Raw genomic sequence first — 16258 nt, 5'->3', positions numbered from 1 at the left:
CACGTCAATACAAGTTTATGAAAACCCACTCAGTGATTCCTAGATCATACATGCTGTCAATGAACACTAGAACACTATCAAAAATACTTATACACCTATATCGACATTAAACAACAGCACACATCCTATTCACATATGAAGTCATCCTACTCACTTATGCAAACAATGGATCATACTTACATATTTACTTAGCAAAACACTTATACAAACACCACTTCATCTATTCATTTAGATAGTAAGTCATACTTAGTGAATTATAAAATCATTATTACAAGTATACAGTTATCCATATACTCACTTATTTTTCTAGTTTGTTGGACATGTGCCATTGAGAAATATATTTGCTCATCACCACACCCATAAAGAGATTCACTGACCCAAACTGTTAGAACATGCAGTTTTAACTTCATATATCTACTGAATCAACTATTCACACATCTTTGGACACTCACACACCCCCCACCGAACCACACACACTTTCACACTCCCATACAAATACTCAGTTAACTAATCAATAACTAATATAGACTTTCACATAGCTAGTAACCAACTGTAGAATCAGTTTACACAACAACTGACAAAGTGATACAGATATTCACACAGTTTAGTCACTATCCACTATATTTAGTGAGACATTATAAATTGGTCAAGTAAACAGTCAGTTACACTGCTACTAAATCCTCCATCCAAATATTTATTTATATATATCCACTCATTCTTCAATGCAAATTGCTATATATATAATGCATATTTAAATAACGAAGCAAACCACATTCACTGGATGATGTCATCAGTGATGTCATCAGTGATGTCATTTGAGATGTCATCAGTGATGTCTCTGACCATGTCATGAATGATCTAATATGTGACATCATCAGCAGTGAATTGCGGGTGCGCAAAATATAGTTAGTGCAACTAACTATACAGGAGCAATTTCAATGGTTTTGTATGAGTGAAATGTCCAGCTAACTATAACACCTCTAAAACTTATAGTTTTTTGAGTGAATTTTAAAGGTTTTTTACAAGCTAATTCCTAACTATATAAGGCCTGAAACCTATGTTTTTTTCAGTGAATTTCAAAGGTTTTTTAAATGCTAATTCCTAACTATATAAGGCCTGAAACCTATGGTTTTTTCAGTGATTTTGCAAGGTTTTTTAAATGCTAATTCCTAACTATATAAGGCCTGAAACCTATGGTTTTTTCAGTGAATTTGCAAGGTTTTTTAAATGCTAATTCCTAAATATATAAGGCCTGAAACCTATGGCTTTTTTCAGTGAATATATATATTACCTACTGGCGGTCGCCAGTAGGTATATATAGTTAGGATTTTTTCCCTATGGGATTTTTGAAAATTCTATGTCTAATAACTTTGGCGTTTGTGGACGGAATTGGCTGAAATTTTCTGGAAAATGGAACATTTTGTTTCTGAGCAGCCCCTGGAAATTTGGGGGGGGGTTCGTCCAGGGGGGGTCGAGAAAAAAGGGGGGTCCCAAAACGTGTTTTTAACATTGAGTTTTCCATAGGGCGGTTGGCCTCACTTTTAGCTCGAACGGCTGAATGGATTTGCATGAAACTTGGCAAAATTGTAGGGACTGGTAGCCCGATGTGCCTTTTGTAGGTCTCAATATATGTGCTCCAGTGGATTTTGAGAAATTAACGTTTAAAAAAAGATATATATCTGTAAGCGCGCTCCGGGCAGCGCTCCGGTCCGCGGACCTTAAGCGTACCGGAACTTCGCGTAGCTAAGCTGATTGGCTCTCCGGTGTCTGTCAACATTCTAAACAGTCCGGAGCGGCCGCCATCTTGTCTCTCGGTAGGATTGAGAGACAAGAGGAGGCCAAAACAAAGGGGGAAATAACCATAAGGGGGCATACTAGATCCTCCCTGACCCCCTAGGTTTAATGTGGAGGTTTTAAAAGGGCCCCGCGAAGCAAAAAAAACAAAAAAAAAATTTTGTTTTTTTGCGTGGGGAGCGCCCGGTCCGCTAACCGGGAAGCGTTCTGGGCAGCGTACTGCAATGAAAAATGAATGATAGACTTTTCAAATGCTGTATGTTAATTGATTGTTGGTTTTGTTGATTATTTTTTATTTTCTTTATTTTTTAAGCATTTTTTTTTATTGTGATTGTGTTTCATAATTTATTAAACTTTCTAACATTTCATTGTCAGAAATTTCATAATTATCATTGAATATACATTGTAGTCTCTGAGGGTGTAAAATGTCCTCATTTTCAAGGAGGTTATCTACTGCTTGTACACATTGCAGTAGTTCTTTGTCTAAAGTTTCATCGAAAAACTCAATATCATTTTCATCATTGATTTCTTGGCTGCTCTCTTGCAGGACAATTTGAAATTCAACTTTCTGTTCGCCTTCCATTTTGCCTGAAATTTAGATTAAAAAAATATATATTAGTAGAGATAGGGCACTGTTGGGATTAATTTTGGGCAGTGTATAGTATCAGAGTGGAAGTAGGAATATAAAAAAGTGTATGTGATTTAACGTAAGTAAATTCATAATTATACAAGAGAAGCCTAACTCCAGAAAAAATTTACCATATTAACTTATAGTGCACAATATACTTCAGTTTTAAAAATAAAAACTTACCTTTAGAAAGAAGTTGAAGGAATTAGTGAAAATCCTATTGAAATGTACACCAAGAAGTAGTAGTCAAAATGGCTGTGTTTTCTTCTCTTCCTTTATATATATTCAGGTATATAACCAATCAAATGTCAGGTAAAAAAAGTAGAAAATGAAAGTAACATTTTAATTGGTTGTCAATTCCAACACTTCAGATGTGTTTTGTGAAGTAATTTACCTCACGGTATTTAGAGAGGTCTACAGGCTAAATGGCTAAATGGAATTCCAATCAAATTTGTGAAAACGGTAGGGATTGGTATGTAGTATGAGCTAGTCTATATTTGGTGAAATTGTCTCCAGTGGCTTTTCTGTGAACTACTTTCCCACCTTTTTTGATGGTGCGCTTCCCAGGGAGCGACCCGGTACGCGAACCGTTGAGCGCCCCGGTTCGCGAACCTTAAGCGTAACGGGAGTCCACCATTTTGTGTTTCGGTCGAATTAAGATACAAGATGGAGGGCAAATAATGTTCAGAATGGGTAGAAGGGGGCACGGTAGACTTATCTTGACCCCCTAGGTTTTGTGAGGGTGGCTGAGGAGGCCCATATGTGCGAAAAAAAAACATTTTTTTTAAAAATTTCGCGAGGTTAGCTCCCGGTTCGCGTACCGGGTAGCGCCCCAGGGAGCGTACTTTGTTGAAAATTAGTGAAAAATGTTAGAGTAAAATAATAATTGTGAGTGATCAGATGTAGGGTAGCTCTGAGAAGAGCTTTTGGGTTTATGGTACATTTAGGTACTTATAAGTAGGTACCAATGCACATTCTTAAATTCAGAGTGAAAATTCTGTTGCCCTCATCTGAGAAGTGAACTCCATCTCCTCTGTAGATATCTTGCATGTAGTAACGCAAGTTATTGTTGTACAGGGAGCCCATTCCATGGTCTCTCATGTAAGCTGAAACAGATTTGTTTACATGCTTCCTCGACTTCTCAATTTGTGGACAAAATTGGTTTGACCACCTCCATTTCTGTCTTTGGCATATATTTGAATATACCAAGGCAGTCTGAGGAAAAAGTGCCATTAATTGCTCAAAGGTGTCCTTTAAAAGCATTTCCAGACCTACACCAGTCAAAGTGCCCAAGTCATTACCTCCACAGTGCACAATTAACAGGTCAGGTTTGGGCAAATGCATAAAGGTTTTCACCAATGGTATCAATTGGTGACATTTTAATCCTCTGTGGCCAAACCACTTAATTTCCACATCTTGTAAATTGAGGTTAGGTAAATTCCTGTTTTCAGTGTACCTTTGAGCCCAGTGAATATAACTATGTCCAACAATCCAGACAGAAAACATGGTGAGAGAAGGTTCTCCTGCAGTCAGATGAAGTGTGGCAATGAAATGGCAGTTGAAAAAATGAGAGTTTAAAATGAAAAAAACTGTGGAGTTTCTGTGTTCATGAAGCAGTAACAGTGATTGGTGGATTTTGATTGCTGAAAACAGAAAGTTAGGGTGCACGGATGAGTTATTTGAAAGATGTATTTTGAATGGTCAATAAAAAATCATTAAATGAAAGAATGCACTGGATATGCAGGTGCACTGAGAGTTCAGAGTTCAATTGCAACATTGTTGTGTGAACTTGCAAACACCAGAAATCTTCCAAGAGGTGGTTGCCATGCAGAAAAGGCAGAAAGGGCAGAGGGGGGAAGGGTTTTCATTTGAAAAAAAGTGAGGGAAGAGTTTTGATTGGGTGACATGAGAGATATGTGTGAAGAATTACAGCATTTCTGTGCTTTTGATAGCTGCAGACTCTGGAGTGCATACCTTTTGCTCTGCTGAAGACAAATTGGTGTGTTTCTGAGACTGTTTTCAAACTCAAAGTATTTGCTAAGGTGAGAAAATATTTCTTTAATTTAGATAGAGAATAGTGTGCTTTAAGGAGAAAATTATGAATTATGTGGCGCAAATTGCTTGTAAATATGCTCCCACCTGTGCAAGGAAAATTTAGATTTTTAATGTTTGTGTTACATAGCCATGTTAAAAGTGATACAAACATGCTGCAAAGGCAATTAAAAGACGCTTTTATGTGTCTTAAGGACATTTTAAGTAATTTTCCCATGTGCAGTGTTTTGAAATTATGATTTGAAAATCGTTTTTGGGGAAAAGGAATTGTTTTTAAATTTATGACAAGGACATAATGGTGTATGCTTCTTTATAAGGCAATTGACTGTCCCTGATGTTATTTTTCCCATTTTAATGTAAGACCTTTCTCTGTGGCGCAAATTGCTTGTAAATATGCTCCCACCTGTGCATGGCAAATTTAGATTTAAAATGTTTGTGTTACATAGCCATGTTAAAAGTGACCCAACCATGCTGGAAAGGCAATAAAAAAACACTTTCATGTGTCTTAAGGACATTTTAAGTAATTTCCCTGTGGGCAGTGTTTTCAAATTATGAATTGAAAATCGTTTTTGAGGTAAAGGAATGTTGTTAAAATTTATGTGCGCCATATGCCCCCAAATTTCTTTTTCAGGGGTGCAGCAGGGTGTTATTGAGACACCCCTACACCTTTGGAAAAATTCCTAATTTGCTATGAGCTAATTGCTAATTGCAAATTGCACCTTCTTTCATATGGGCATCCTGGCGCATGGAAATGAATGGGTAATTTGCAATTAGCAATTTGCTCATCGCAAATTTGGAATGGTAAAGAATCGCTATTTATTCCTTAAAATTCGCTATTTTGGAAATGCAAAATAGTTATATGATACATATGGCGGTTGATGTCTAACAAGATAAGAAGCTTAGGGATACATTTATGATGACTGGCGCAATGAAGTGGACATCACTTACTTCATTGGTAGAGCTTTACATGTATTATGTCCTCTGTATTCTTCATCAAGCGTAACTTTAATCTGCAATCCTGAGTAGGCCTCACCTTAAACAAACCTCTGGATAGGCCACATCTTATCGTCATCCTGAATTAATCATTTAAAATGCTAGGGACAGATTTATGATAGGTGTATGCCTCTTTTGCGCCACTTACAAAACACTGTCCATGGGGAAATGACTTAAAATGTCCTTAAGACACATGAATGTGTTTTTTTAAAGCGTTTGCAATTTATTTGGGTCACTTTTAACATGGCTATGTGACTCAAACAGTCAAAATCTAAATTCACCATGCACAGGTGGGAGCATATTTACAAGGAATGTGCTCCATGGGGAAAGGTCTTATAATGTAATATGGGAAAAATGACATCAGAGACACTGAAATGCCTTATAGAGAAGCATACACCATTATGTCCTTGTCATAAATTTGCAAACCATTACTTTTCCCCAAAAACGATTTTCAAATCATAATTTGAAAACACTGCACATGTGGAAATGACTTAAAATGTCCTTAGTTCAAAATTTGCTATTCCTTATTTTGAGATTGCACTGAAGGATTTGCACATTTTGCGATTCCTTAAATGCAATGTATCAAACAAAAAATATGTAAAAAATGACATTAAGGATTTGGAAACTACCACCAACTTCTAGTTTGTGGTAATTTGCGAATTCTTTTCAAAAAGCATTTTTTTCCAAAAAACAAAAGGTGCCATATGACGCCCATACATGCCCTTAGGGCATGTATGTGCGCCATATGCCCCCAAATTTCTTTTTCAGGGGTGCAGCAGGGTGTTCTTGAGATACCCCTGCACCCTTGAAAAAATTCCTATTTTGTGATGAGGTAATTGCTAATCGCAAATTGCAACCTTCATTCCTATGAGCCTCCTAGCCCATGGAAATGAATGGGTAATTTGCAATTAGTAATTTGCTCATTGCAAATTAGGAATGGTAAAGAATTGCTATTTATTCTTTAAAATTCGCTATTTAGGAAATGCAAAATAGTTTGATGGTACATATGGTGGTTCATCTGTAACAAGATAACAAGCTTAGGGATACATTTATGATGACTGGCAAAATAAAGTGCAAATCACTTACTTTATTGGTAGGCCTTTACATGTATTATCTCTTCTGTATTCTTCATGAAGCGTAACTTTAATCTGCAATCCTGAGTAGGCCTCACCTTAAACAAACCTCTGGATAGGCCACACCTTATCATCATCCTGGATTAATCGTTTAAAATGCTAGGGACAGATTTATGATAGGTGTATGCCTCTTTTGCGCCACTGTGCGTCACTTTTATGATGCAGCGGCGGTGCAAAAGATTTGCTATGAGGCGACAAAATTACAAATTGATGCTTTTAGGCAGATATGTCATGGTGTAAAAAAAACGTACCACATGAAACCGATGCAGCAGTGATGCAAAAGATGCACCATGTTGCAAGACAGGCCTCACTTGGGGCCATATTTATCAAGCTATTTGGCATTCGCAAAGATCAAAATTCTGCGAATTTCGGCCTTTGCGAATGCTAATTAGACAAATGGTATGTATCAAACAAGTTTGATGCAAAATAAGGAATAGCAAAATTTGCTATTCCTTATTTTGCGATTGCACTGAAGGATTTGGAAATTTTGCGATTACTTAAATGCAATGTAGCAAACAAAAAATATGTAAAAAAATGACATTAAGGATTTGGAAACTACCACCAACTTCTAGTTGGTGGTAATTTGTGAATTCTTTTCAAAAAGCTTTTTTTCCAAAAAACAAAAGGTGCCATATGACGCCCATACATGCCCTTAGGGCATGTATGTGCGCCATATGCCCCAAAATTTCTTTTTCAGGGGGTGCAGCAGGGTGTTCTTGAGACACCCCTGCACCCTTGGAAAAATTCCTATTTTGTGATGAGCTAATTGCTAATCGCAAATTAAACCTTCATTCCTTTGAGCCTCCTAGCCCATGGAAATGAATGGGTAATTTGCAATTAGCAATTTGCTCATTGCAAATTAGGAATGGTAAAGAATTGCTATTTATTCCTTAAAATTCGCTATTTAGGAAATGCAAAATATTTTGATGGTACATATGGTGGTTCATCTGTAACAAGATAAGAAGCTTAGGGATACATTTAGGATGACTGGCAAAATAAAGTGCAAATCACTTACTTCATTGGTAGGCCTTTACATGTATTATCTCTTCTGTATTCTTCATCAAGCGTAACTTTAATCTGCAATCCTGAGTAGGCCTCACCTTAAACAAACCTCTGGATAGGCCACACCTTATCGTCATCCTGGATTAATCATTTAAAATGCTAGGGACAGATTTATGATAGGTGTATGCCTCTTTTGCGCCACTGTGCGTCACTTTTATGATGCAGCGGCGGTGCAAAAGATTTGCTATGAGGCGACAAAATTACAAATTGATGCATTTAGGCAGATATGTCATGGTGTAAAAAAAACGTACCACATGAAACCGATGCAGCAGTGATGCAAAACATGCACCATGTTGCAAGACAGGCCTCACTTGGGGCCATATGTATCAAGCTAATTAGCATTCGCAAAGATCAAAATTCTGCGAATTTCGGCCTTTGCGAATGTTAATTAGACAAATGGTATGTATCAAACAAGTTTGATGCAAAATAAGGAGTAGCAAAATTTGCTATTCCTTATTTTGCGATTGCACTGAAGCATTTGCAAATTTTGCGATTACTTAAATGCAATGTATCAAACAAAAAATATGTAAAAAATGACATTAAGGATTTGGAAACTATTGTGGTAAATTGGTGGTAATTTGTGAATTCTTTTCAAAAAGCTTTTTTTCCAAAAAACAAAAGGTGACATATGACGCCCATACATGCCCTTAGGGCATGTATGTGCGCCATATGCCCCCAAATTTCTTTTTCAGGGGTGCAGCAGGGTGTTCTTGAGATACCCCTGCACCCTTGAAAAAATTCCTATTTTGTGATGAGGTAATTGCTAATCGCAAATTGCAACCTTCATTCCTATGAGCCTCCTAGCCCATGGAAATGAATGGGTAATTTGCAATTAGCAATTTGCTCATTGCAAATTAGGAATGGTAAAGAATTGCTATTTATTCTTTAAAATTCGCTATTTAGGAAATGCAAAATAGTTTGATGGTACATATGGTGGTTCATCTGTAACAAGATAACAAGCTTAGGGATACATTTATGATGACTGGCAAAATAAAGTGCAAATCACTTACTTTATTGGTAGGCCTTTACATGTATTATCTCTTCTGTATTCTTCATGAAGCGTAACTTTAATCTGCAATCCTGAGTAGGCCTCACCTTAAACAAACCTCTGGATAGGCCACACCTTATCATCATCCTGGATTAATCATTTAAAATGCTAGGGACAGATTTATGATAGGTGTATGCCTCTTTTGCGCCACTGTGCGTCACTTTTATGATGCAGCGGCGGTGCAAAAGATTTGCTATGAGGCGACAAAATTACAAATTGATGCTTTTAGGCAGATATGTCATGGTGTAAAAAAAACGTACCACATGAAACCGATGCAGCAGTGATGCAAAAGATGCACCATGTTGCAAGACAGGCCTCACTTGGGGCCATATTTATCAAGCTAATTAGCATTCGCAAAGATCAAAATTCTGCGAATTTCGGCCTTTGCGAATGCTAATTAGACAAATGGTATGTATCAAACAAGTTTGATGCAAAATAAGGAATAGCAAAATTTGCTATTCCTTATTTTGCGATTGCACTGAAGGATTTGGAAATTTTGCGATTACTTAAATGCAATGTAGCAAACAAAAAATATGTAAAAAAATGACATTAAGGATTTGGAAACTACCACCAACTTCTAGTTGGTGGTAATTTGTGAATTCTTTTCAAAAAGCTTTTTTTCCAAAAAACAAAAGGTGCCATATGACGCCCATACATGCCCTTAGGGCATGTATGTGCGCCATATGCCCCAAAATTTCTTTTTCAGGGGGTGCAGCAGGGTGTTCTTGAGACACCCCTGCACCCTTGGAAAAATTCCTATTTTGTGATGAGCTAATTGCTAATCGCAAATTGCACCTTCATTCCTATGAGCCTCCTAGCCCATGGAAATGAATGGGTAATTTGCAATTAGCAATTTGCTCATTGCAAATTAGGAATGGTAAAGAATCGCTATTTATTCCTTAAAATTCGCTATTTAGGAAATGCAAAATATTTTGATGGTACATATGGTGGTTCATCTGTAACAAGATAAGAAGCTTAGGGATACATTTAGGATGACTGGCAAAATAAAGTGCAAATCACTTACTTCATTGGTAGGCCTTTACATGTATTATCTCTTCTGTATTCTTCATCAAGCGTAACTTTAATCTGCAATCCTGAGTAGGCCTCACCTTAAACAAACCTCTCGATAGGCCACACCTTATCGTCATCCTGGATTAATCATTTAAAATGCTAGGGACAGATTTATGATAGGTGTATGCCTCTTTTGCGCCACTGTGCGTCACTTTTATGATGCAGCGGCGGTGCAAAAGATTTGCTATGAGGCGACAAAATTACAAATTGATGCATTTAGGCAGATATGTCATGGTGTAAAAAAAACGTACCACATGAAACCGATGCAGCAGTGATGCAAAACATGCACCATGTTGCAAGACAGGCCTCACTTGGGGCCATATGTATCAAGCTAATTAGCATTCGCAAAGATCAAAATTCTGCGAATTTCGGCCTTTGCGAATGTTAATTAGACAAATGGTATGTATCAAACAAGTTTGATGCAAAATAAGGAGTAGCAAAATTTGCTATTCCTTATTTTGCGATTGCACTGAAGCATTTGCAAATTTTGCGATTACTTAAATGCAATGTATCAAACAAAAAATATGTAAAAAATGACATTAAGGATTTGGAAACTATTGTGGTAAATTGGTGGTAATTTGTGAATTCTTTTCAAAAAGCTTTTTTTCCAAAAAACAAAAGGTGACATATGACGCCCATACATGCCCTTAGGGCATGTATGTGCGCCATATGCCCCCAAATTTCTTTTTCAGGGGTGCAGCAGGGTGTTCTTGAGATACCCCTGCACCCTTGAAAAAATTCCTATTTTGTGATGAGGTAATTGCTAATCGCAAATTGCAACCTTCATTCCTATGAGCCTCCTAGCCCATGGAAATGAATGGGTAATTTGCAATTAGCAATTTGCTCATTGCAAATTAGGAATGGTAAAGAATTGCTATTTATTCCTTAAAATTCGCTATTTAGGAAATGCAAAATAGTTTGATGATACATATGGCGGTTCATCTGTAACAAGATAAGAAGCTTAGGGATACATTTATGATGACTGGCGCAATGAAGTGGACATTACTTACTTCATTGGTAGGCCTTTACATGTATTATCTCCTCTGTATTCTTCATCAAGCGTAACTTTAATCTGCAATCCTGAGTAGGCCTCACCTTAAACAAACCTCTGGATAGGCCACACATTATCGTCATCCTGAATTAATCATTTAAAATGCTAGGGACAGATTTATGATAGGTGTATGCCTCTTTTGCGCCACTGTGCGTCACTTTTATGATGCAGCGGCGGTGCAAAAGATTTGCTATGAGGCGACAAAATTACAAATTGATGCATTTAGGCAGATATGTCATGGTGTAAAAAAAACGTACCACACGAAACCGATGCAGCAGTGATGCAAAACATGCACCATGTTGCAAGACAGGCCTCACTTGGGGCCATATGTATCAAGCTAATTAGCATTCGCAAAGATCAAAATTCTGCGAATTTCGGCCTTTGCGAATGTTAATTAGACAAATGGTATGTATCAAACAAGTTTGATGCAAAATAAGGAGTAGCAAAATTTGCTATTCCTTATTTTGTGATTGCACTGAAGCATTTGCAAATTTTGCGATTACTTAAATGCAATGTATCAAACAAAAAATATGTAAAAAATGACATTAAGGATTTGGAAACTATTGTGGTAAATTGGTGGTAATTTGTGAATTCTTTTCAAAAAGCTTTTTTTCAAAAAAACAAAAGGTCCCATATGACGCCAACACATGCCCTTAGGGCATGTATGTGTGCCATATGCCCCCAAATTTCTTTTTCAGGGGTGCAGCAGGGTGTTCTTGAGACACCCCTGCACCCTTGGAAAAATTCCTAATTTGTGATGAGCTAATTGCTAATCGCAAATTAAACCTTCATTCCTTTGAGGCTCCTAGCCCATGGAAATGAATGGGTAACTTGCAATTAGCAATTTGCTCATTGCAAATTAGGAATGGTAAAGAATTGCTATTTATTCCTTAAAATTCGCTATTTAGGAAATGCAAAATAGTTTGATGGTACATATGGCGGTTCATCTGTAACAAGATAAGAAGATTAGGGATAGATTTATGATGACTGGTGCATCACCAGGGATGTGTCAGTCATCCTGCGCCGCTGTTCCGCCACCCATGGTGTGCTGCATTTACAATGCGGGGCATCATGGGGCAAAAATGGCACAGATGCGTGATGTATCTGTGCTGTAAAGGTAGTGATTGCTGGAGTTGTATCGCAAGTGCGATGCAGCTCAAGCAAGGCTCAGGGGTGCCCCATCTCTACAATGTTGCGTCAAGACCTATGCCTGCTTAAAGCAGGCGCAGGGTTTTGACGCAGCTTTCTCCTATCTGATTGTAAATGCGGCACACCATGGGTGGCAGAGCAGCGGTGCACGTTAACTGGTGCATGCCTGGGGATGTGCCATTTAACATAAATCTGCCCCTTTACATTTAAGTATGTGCAGGACACACAGAGTCGGTGAGGCTTATCCAAGGTTAAGAAGAGATGAGTCCTGTTCACTGAAAAATTAGACATAGTCTTCACCTGATCAGCATTGCTGGACATGGCTAAATAATAGCTGCAAAATATTACTCTTGTTAAACAATTTTACTATTATAATCTCTGAGATTTGTCTCTTACTCTGCAACATCTCATTGTTGTTATCTTTCTTTAAAGATAAAGACAACATCAACATGAGTGACAATCTGCAATCAGTTGATTTTGACCTCATCATTGAACTTGTAATTGAAACATCAGTGGATGTTGATCCATTGGATGATTTAAATCCTGAGGATGAAGAAGAGCGTGATGAGGATGCAGATTTGTCCGAATTATATGACATAGGGTGGGAAGCTGACCTGCTTGAGCCTATGGAAATATAAACATTTATTTTTAAAATGTATAATTAATGAAAAGTAAAAATGTAAACCGTTTAATTTAAAAATAAAGACACCTTCAAAAACAGGTTATGTGTAGTGTCTTCAATAAAATATTAAAATATGCTCATAAAATTAGATCAGATTCACATATAAAATAGCACAGGTAACATAAATATAAATGTCATTTCTTTTCTGCTATTTCTGTATTGTAAATTTGCCAAGGACTAAAAAATCTTCTATTTAAAATGTCAAGTAGTGTGTTAAGTTTTTGATCATTGTTATTGATTTACTGTTTGGTAATAATGGTTAATAACATTTTTTATTATATTTTACCACAGATTCAACTGCAGATCATTTCAAGATTTCACCATGCCAACAATAGAAAGACAGAGAAAGGCTGCAAAACGTCAAAGACAGCAGGTGAAACAAAATAAGCAGCAGTCCTCTAACAAAAATATTTGTCAAGTCACGAAGAAAGCACCGGGTAAGAGCACAAAATATTTCATAAGAAATATGTGTAGTAAAAAAAATATTACTACAGAAAATGTTTCAGTCCATAAAAAGAGAAGCAAATCAAATGGAAAGGAAAGGCCAATCAAAAATGTTACTGCTAGAGCAAGAGATAAGTCTGTGCATGATAGTAGAAGGAAACAACAGTTTAGGGACATTCGTAAACGAATGTTCCGCAACAGGATAATTGGCAATTTGTTAAAAAATATTAAGAAAGGTCAACAGAAACTGGTTTTTTATAAGAGAAAAAAAAAGTTGAGAAAGTTATTGATCAGGCATTTGAAATTAAACGTAAGTTATTTATTTTGATAATCAATAGAATTAGGAAGCTAAACAAGGCAATTTATGATTTCAAAAGAAATAGTAGATGGAAGAGAATAGTTAATCGTAGTAATTTTTGTGAAGTTTTTTCTGGAGAATGGATGCATAGTTCAAGCTGTGAGGCATTTTTTAATGAGGAGAGTTATTTCCAGGATAATGATTTGGTGCATGCAGTTGACACCAGTGGTCGTGCTTATGAAGTGAAAGATGGTTGTCCAGTTGAGAAAGAAAAACTTGTGACAACAGAGACAGAAGAGGTGTTAGGTAATGAGGTTTTAGGAAGACGTGCTAAGGGTCCTGTGTACACCTGGAAGTGTAGTAGTATTTGCAGTGTGCGACAGGATTCCATCAATTTGCTTTGTGATTTTGTACGGTCATTTAATAAGAAAAGTTTGAAGCAGAAAATAAGGTTGTTGCAAGAATTAGATCCTTGCAGAGTGAGAGAAGTGACAGGTTTGCATGGTCATTCACTGGCTTGTCTTTCCAGGAGAGTATGCCAGAGTGTTTTTCATCATTTCAGGATGCTAGCAGTGCATCATAATAAAGTGAGGAAATTAGTTAGAATGTTGTATTATGCTAAGAGTCCAGCAATTATGCTTAAACAATTATGCGCTGCTCTTTTGCATGGTTCTGAAATAGATGTGAAGAACATATGTGAAGAAATTGAGTTTTGTTACTTTGGAAGTAAAGAGGAGAATGTTGAAATTGACCCAGAAGAAGAGGGTAATGTGGAAGATAGTGTACAGGTTTCCAGTACAGATAATTTCCAGAGGGAAATTGCGACGTTTCAGGTGAAATCAAGTGAGAGGCCTAATTTCACTTGTGTGTGTTGTCGACGCACTTATTATAAGAATCAGACTAAGTTAGTGGATTTATATGCAAAAAGTGAAAGGGAAAATAATAGTGAATGGAAGGATTTTGCAACATACTTGATGGTAGAAAATTGTTTTGATTTGGGATTTGATCAACGTGTGTGTACTTATTGTTGTTGCAAATTAAATCAAAACCAGATGCCTGCTAGAGCAGTTCATAATAATCTGGAATTGGTTGAGATTCCTTCTGAATTGAAGGATTTAAATACTTATGAATCTATTTTGATTCAAAGTATCCATCCCTTTCAGGCTATTGTAAGAATGGAGCCAAAGACAGGGAAATTGCCTCCATCAGATTTACAGAGAGGATTAAAGGGAAGAGTTGTTTATTTGCCTCTAGATTTGAAGAAAAACATTAACACAATTGGAGTAGAAAAAGTGGAAGAGGAACCTCTGGTTATCTTAGTTAATGGGGTTCCGACAAAGAATAAGAAAATATGGCAAGATTTAGTAGATGTTAGGAAAGTTAAAAAGGCAACATTGTATTTGAAAAAAAAAAAAAAATACTAGAAGAATGTATATGTTGCAGAAGAGGAAGTAAGTGAGGAAGAGGATAGCGATTTGTGTGCTGGTCAAATTGAGAAAGTAGAACCCTCTACTAGTGAAGAAATATATGAACATTATAGTGTTCATCCTTTGCATTCCAAGGAAGTCATGGGGAATGCTATTGAGTTGTTTCAAATGAAACAAGCCAAAGGGAGTCCCATTAGTGTTTGGGAGGAAAGTTTGGAAGCTCGGTGTTTCCCACAGCTTTTTCCAACAGGTCAGGGAGGAAGATATGATGAGCGACCTCATCAAATTCCTGCTTCTGAATACCGGACTTTGCGATTGTATGCAGGAGATGCTAGGTTTCGACAATGCATTCCCTATTTGTTTCATCTCCTGTTTGAAAGCGATCTGTCTGGACTGTCATATGCAGTGAACCACATCTTGAAAAGTGGTATACACATGCAAAACATCTCGGCAAGTGACTTTATGGATAAAGTCAATGTCCAAGACAGTATTTTGGATTCTCACCTGATTAATCTCATGGCGTGTCAGCGTGGTACTAATGAGTACTGGTACCGTCGTCATGGTGATTTAAAATGTATGCTGAGGAACTTAGGTACTCCCACATGGTTCCTCACTCTGAGCTGTGCCGAGTATGGCTGGGAAGACTTACTTGAATTTCTACGAGAGGCAAATGCTAACGTAGATAACATCGAATTCAAGACACCGGAGAACTGTGCTCTTTGGATCCAGTCAATGTATGTAGGTACTTCAATCATATATTTGAAGCTATGATGTCTTTCATCATGAATAAGAAGAATCCACCTCTTGGAGAGGTGTTGGATTTCTTCTGGAGAAAGGAGTACCAAGCAAGAGGTGCTCCTCATATACATATGTTGCTGTGGATCAAGGATGCACCTAAATTTGGAACGGATCCAGAAGACTCAGTGATGAGTTTCATCCAACAGTATTCTACGTGTGCTGTTCCAAACGCAAAGGAGAAGAAAAGCCTAAGAGAAAAAGTTCTGCGTTTCCAAAGCCATCGATGTGGAAAGTACTGCCGTCGTAAATTCCGAAACAAGGACAAGTTCTACACCAAATGTCGTTTCGGCTTTCCACGACCGGTGATTTCTAAAGGAAGAGTAAACAGTTTGATGTCTTCGCTGCGACATAATGTCATGAAGAAATCACCTAAAAACACATACAATTTGAAGAGGAACGAAGAGTCCAAGTACCAACGACTACAACCCGGTGATTTTGTCCATGTGGAATGCTAACATGGATATACAGTTTGTGGCTGATAACTGTATGGCTGTGGCTCGGTATGTGACGTCTTACATCACCAAAAAAGAGAAGACAGAATTGAAGGATATGTGGGAGGACATTTCCCATGAAAAGAGCCTCAGCAAGAAGTTGTACAGTTTCAGTCTGAAGATGTTGTCGCATCGAG

The sequence above is a fragment of the Lissotriton helveticus genome, chromosome 1_1 (assembly GCF_964261635.1).
Source record: "Lissotriton helveticus chromosome 1_1, aLisHel1.1, whole genome shotgun sequence".
Taxonomy (NCBI): domain Eukaryota; kingdom Metazoa; phylum Chordata; class Amphibia; order Caudata; family Salamandridae; genus Lissotriton; species Lissotriton helveticus.
The sequence above is the reverse complement of the archived record's forward strand: the minus strand, read 5'-3'. Positions refer to the sequence as shown.